Genomic DNA, 6000 nt, shown 5'->3' with positions numbered 1-6000 from the left:
TTTTCCAGGAGGAGGTAAGTTTCTTTCGGTTCACACCTTGCGTACCCAACCCTCAGACAGGTGGAGAAGCAGGTGGAAATTGAATCTCCGCTTCGTGTAAAGAAACTCTTTCTGAAGTGATTAAATTTTATCACACTAACCTGTGCGACCTTTTGACGGTGGGCTGTGATAGGTGAGCTTTCCATGCGCTCCCGGTGGTACCATTGCTTCATCTATCTTCACGGTACAAATAGCCATCCAAAGGGGTCAACTTTCTTGGGCCAGCTTTGAGGATCTTTTTTTTCTACTGAGCATCGTAAGCAGGTTGGCTATCATCATGACTTGGAGAACATGAAGAGTACAAATGCAAATTAAAGCACCATTGAAGCTTGTCTCAGATCATCCTTTAATGTTCCGTTCCGTCCTCGGTGCGAGATGATGTTAAGCTATCTTTTGTCCTATCTCTTTTTTTTACCTTCGGGGCATGTTACCTAACTTTTGTTTGCTTAAAAATGTTTTTCCTTATCTTTCTTTCAAGAAAACAAAAAAAAAAACGACAACAAATGCTACGCAAAATGTCCTTAATTATCCTACGTAACAAGTCGCTTCCGGCAAGTTTCGTATCCTCATTTTTTTTTTTTTGTAACCTCTACATAAATCCCTTGAACTCGCATACAAGTTTTTTGGACGATTTTATTAATTAACAATAAACAAGGTTATTAAACCAAGGGTGTTTTGGTTTGGTGGGCAAAAATTGTCACTTCTCATTAGAAATATGAAAGTCAACTGCTTTGTTCCGACCACAGCTAGAAAAGATTTAAATCTCGCAATTATCGTATGATTATGATGATGTGTTGTACATAAAACCTAATCAACACACACCAATACCATTGTTTAAGAGCGAATCGTTGATTTTTATTTACCTTTCCGTTGCTCACACAACATTTTCCACTAGAGTCGGCAGTTCCTTCACTCGGTAGGCTTGTAATCACGAAACTTGCTCGACCCGCGTAGACATGATTGAAAGTGACGACAGGCCCGACGGTTTACCCACTGATTCTCTATTGCTTCCGACAGCTGACACAGTTCTGCTCCGTACGTCGTGTTCATTTATCTTGGTTGTACACGCTTTTCCTCCCAACAAAACCGAGAAACGTTCTGCGAGAAAAATAAATGTATAGAAAAGCAAAAAAAAAACACAAAATCATACACATTGCCACCGACAGTCATATAGGTGGGTATTGCGATGCGTGGGGAATGAATTTCCCTATTCGTGGTGAATTTCCCCCCTTTTGCCATACGAATCGAAACAACCGCTCAACTTCCAATGAGTGAGCGGTGAGTGCTTTCTCGCACACAAAGAGTGCGGTTTTTGGCGGGGTGGTCCGTAACGCGCAGACTCCCCAGTTTGTGCATCCGTTCTAAGTAAAAACACAGAGCGAGAGCTAGAACACGAGCGAAAGAGGCCGGAAGGAGCTGTTTCGGATTAGTCAGATCTTTGCCTACCGTTGGCCACACCAGAGCTAAAAAACCCATCCCGATTTCCAGTGCCGTCTTGCGTCGACTGTTTTGTGTGTGTCGGATGTCGTTACATGTCGCGATTTCGCGTCCCGTATTTAAAGAGGTGTGTGTGTATCTTCGGTATAATTGTACCGGGGAAGGAATCTTTCCGGGGGTGCAGAAAAAAAAATCACTCCAAATAAATTGCCTAGACATATGCCTGGTACAACAGTCGGTTCGGCACCGTTGGGAGTTTCGTGATTTTGTTACGTGGTCGTAGCGGCTAGAAATATGTGTTGATGGGAAAACACACCCCTCGAAAGGAGGGTGTTAAAAGTGGAAATACGTGTGATTTGTTTGTGTTGAGTGTGTAACGTGTTTCGCTTTTTCCCCCACCCCCACACTATTAAAGTTAAAGTGGGTAAACGTGGGCAAAAGGTTCACAAGAGATGGTCCTCGAATCTTCAACCCTTAAGAAAGGAAGAATCTTTCTTCAAGCATCGTGTCATCCTTTGATGCTCGTCAACCTATATCTACCTTGGTAGTAGGCATCATGGTGGCCGTAATAATCTTGAATCTTTCACTACCACCTTTTGTGTGTATGTGTGCGCAAGTTAGTGTGTGTGTGTGTGTATGACGGGTAAACAATAGGGCACGAAACTACGAAACGTCATCGACAGGGCATCGTCGTCTTGCCTCCTTCAGTGCATCACTTCAGTGTCAAAGCGCGAGCGCCCGCCCCCCCAAAACAATGGTGAAACATCTCGTCCTTAAAGACATAAAGACGAGAAGTTTCAGCGATGATAACGGTTGGGCGATAAAAAGTTGGGCGCCAAAAGCGGGATACAACAGTTTCCCAGCGGTCCTTTCAAAACGGTGGCTGTGTTTTCCCCCATTTCCTGCAAGTTGCTGTAGAGAGAGAGTGTGTGTGTGTGTGTATGTGCATTTCGGAAAATGGGACAGTAGCTGATAACCAAAAGCCCTTTAGTCTCTTGTTATACAAATTAAAATACAAATGGAGCCACTAGCAGCATAAAATGTTGGCTCCGTTTTATGATGTGAAGTACAAAAATAATAGAGGAACAAAAAAAGGGGCATAAACAAAAGTAAATGGAAACGGCATACATATAAAATGGACTCCACACGAATGTGGTTGAGGAATAAGCTAAAGCCCATACAAAAGATAAGAGCTTGTGGTTTTGCAATCGTTCTTGTGGCTCTATGATGAGGAAGCATTTGCCACCACCCATGATGGTCCATGCTCCACGAATGCCAGCTGTCCGGGCAATACGGGGGAAAATAGGCATGAAATTTCACTATTCCAAACGTCCATGCCCAAGCATTGCGCCCAGATAAAGTTCCGGTTCCGGGTTGGTACGGTACCAACCGGGAAAACCTATCATGCTTATAATCAGTCCTCTCCAGGAATGGATTCTGTCCAACGCGGGAAAACCCAAGAGAAAAAAGCATGAAAAACCGGGTGCGGGAAAGGATAAAAAGGTGAAATACTACACTGTGCTGTGGCGCTGTTGGTGGATTTAAAATAAAATACGTGATTGTTATTTCAGCTGGTCACTCTAGTGTCTTTCTAGTGGACGAGTAGTGGCAAGAGCCAAGAAGCGGAATCCGGAAACCCCCGGATAGGAAAGCAAAAGTTCTTTTTCCGCTGTGTCAGTGAGTTTGATAATTAAAAATTTTTGCCCCCCCCGGAACGAATGGCATTTTCTCCACAACTAAAGTGCAGATTTGCCGAGATCGCACCACGGCATGGCCATTTACCTCCCTTCATTCCGGACTCAGAAGTCAACTCGAATGTTCGACCGGTATCGAACGGGTCAGTGGCCCGGAATAAAATACCAAGCGAATGGGAAAAGATTCCCATTCATTCAATCCTATCGCACGGGATAAGGTGTTGGAAGACATGGGTGCAAAAAAGACGACATCGAGGAGAATGGAAATCGGGAAACCGGAAAATGGGAAATTTAATGCTTAGTCAAGGCATACGAAGCCACCAGCAAACAAACAAAAAAGGAAATCGAGGAAATTTATTCCACTAGAATTTCCAGGAACGAATGTGCATATCGGCGTATGCACCATCGTGCTAATAACGTACGAGATTGAGAATCCCATAAAAATACAAAACTCTTCCATATGAGGACCGCCTGGTGTTGATGCAAACCGTAACCGTAAATCGATTTTCCAGGAAAAATGTGAATCCTTTCTATGCTTTTATTTACATTCGTTTCATCGTTCGTAGTGTGTGAGTGTGTGTGTTTTTTTTTTTCTTTTTTTTTCTGCAAGTCTAATGTGTTTGTGCAATTTTCCAACGTCACTTTTGTGTTCGTATGTGTGATTTTCTTCTCATTTTTACAGCTCGTGTCCTTTTTGTTTATCTTTGTGGTCTTAAATATACAGTGAAGAAAGAAAACGTACCAGTTCAAGTGTTATCACTTAGGTGCAATTCGTTAAATGTGAGATCCCTGAAGGGGGGCACTCGAGCAAATAATGCGCAACAGCAAATTAGTGTGAAAATTTTTAAATCCAACCAACAAGCAACAGGATAAGTGAAGAGGAAACAGATAAGAGAAAGAGAGAGAGAGAAAAAAAATCGTTTCCTTCTTTGTGTCTGTGTGTGTGGCTGTGTGAAAAGGGTAACAATAATTCATTTATCACACGCAAATCCAAACCGTTGCACCGTGAATCGTGAAATAACCGCCACGCAAACAAAAGGCATTACCCGCACAAAGTGAGGAAGTAGACCGCTCCCTCTCCCCCACCCAACGGCGTACCAAGTGTTAGGGGCGAAGGGGGTAATTTTTCCACCCGGAAGGACACCATCAAATTTGAGCCGCGTATTATTTTTTCTTTAATTGGATTAAACCCCTGCGACACAGCCGGCAGCCGCAGAAAACCCTCGTGGTGGTTCCATTTTCGCCCGGTTGGAGAAGAAAAAAAAACGCATCAGGTAAGAGCTCAGCTGCTTGGTGATGATGCACTGTATATTTTTCAGCACGAATTTTCCGATTCACCGCCCCCTTGAACCGCAACGGGACATATAACCTTCGTCTTTGCGTGACGGTTGAAATTGGCACGGCATGACTAATGAGCGCAATCAGTGAAGGAAAAATGGATTGAGCTTGAAATACTGAGGTGACTCGCTTACCTTTCGAACGCTACAGGAGTGAAGATGAATTGGCCTTCTAGTACAGTTTGGAATGCAAAAGTGTTCTTCGTGTGTCCGGAGCAATATATTTCGTAATTAAATTCCTACCAAAACGTTCATTCGCAGATCGGTTGAAAAATGTTGTCCCTTTGTTTTAGTTAGGGTGGGCATGTTTCGCTCACAAGCGAGATTATTTTTCGGGGTATAAAAGACAAACTTTTTCCACCTGTTCTTTACTGCTGCTGTCATTCATTTAAAGGCGGGGTATGCCTTTAAACCCGCCTCTCTCCAAAAATCTGTCTAGAAAATTTAAGAAGTCTAATTAGATCGGCAAAGGGAACCCCAATTAAGCGGGTTTTAAACTAAGCACGTTCTACCGAAATGGGAAAACTTTATTCATTGATCCAGAAGGTAGCAAAATTTTGGAATCGATTTTAAAATTTAATGTAGCGCTTTTTCCCGTTAATTACCTTTTCAGTGAATTTTGAAACAACGTTTCCAAATTGTCACCATTTTAGTAAGCAGTTTAATCCATCCCGATGCCTCTGAATTACACCAAGATCCGCATTATTATGTCACCGTACACATCAATCTTCTTGTCAGATGGATATGGATAAAACCTCCCTACATTGTGTATGGTTGGTTGTGCCTGTGTGTGTGTGTACACAGGAAAAGGGCCCTCCTCATAAATACCCATCTACGTCAGACGCAGCCAAGATCTCCATAATTATATTCGCATCGGCACGGCAAAGCAACGCCATTAACCACGTGTGTGCGTGTAGCACTTTTTGTCGTACAAATGTTTTGGAGTAGGGGGGTTTGGGGGGGAAGGGAACACACGGCCCCGGGTTGTGCCGTTTGTGCAAAACCATGTAGTACTTTAATGTATTCCTCATCAACAAACCCCTTAATACGGCGTTGTGCATTATGATGATAATGCTTCGGCTGGCGACGACTCCTTCGCCCCCCAAAAAACGAAAGAAGCAAACAAGCGATTCCTGCTCGCCAGAATGAACAACACTGCCTGGGAGGATTTATGATGCTTTGATGGGTAGGATTCTGTCGGTAGATGTGTGGTATCATCTTGTACAGCCCTCCGACAAGAAGTAAGCGAACTCTAGGACCTTCGTTGTTACGATACACTAGGAAAAAGGGAAAGTCTGTATGATCTTACGGTGCGCGGGATGTGCAGACCGGTGCGGAGAGGATTGAAGCAGTGTACCGTTACGGCAAGTTGCCTCATAAAATGCGCAAATGGCAAACAAAGCGACGTGTCGGTAACAATTCCTGCCATTTCTTTTTGTTGTGTTTTGGTTCTGGTTTACTGTCATGCTAGACTACTGATTACTCTAGCAGTA

The 6000-nt window shown here is 43.4% G+C and overlaps 1 protein-coding gene across 2 annotated transcripts in view; it reads left to right on the top strand.

Annotated features, from left to right (window-relative positions):
• Positions 1-1459: 1459 nt before the first annotated feature.
• Positions 1460-6000, top strand: part of LOC125770426 (protein lingerer) — a 197147-nt gene continuing 192606 nt past the window's right edge. For both annotated transcript variants that reach the window (XM_049440000.1, XM_049440006.1), the window contains exons 1-2: positions 1460-1603; positions 3853-4444. The gene's annotated coding sequence lies outside the window, so the exon portion shown is untranslated. The remainder of the gene's footprint in view (positions 1604-3852; positions 4445-6000) is intronic.

This window comes from Anopheles funestus, chromosome 3RL, assembly GCF_943734845.2.
Source record: "Anopheles funestus chromosome 3RL, idAnoFuneDA-416_04, whole genome shotgun sequence".
Lineage (NCBI taxonomy): Eukaryota > Metazoa > Arthropoda > Insecta > Diptera > Culicidae > Anopheles > Anopheles funestus.
The sequence above is the reverse complement of the archived record's forward strand: the minus strand, read 5'-3'. Positions and strand labels throughout refer to the sequence as shown.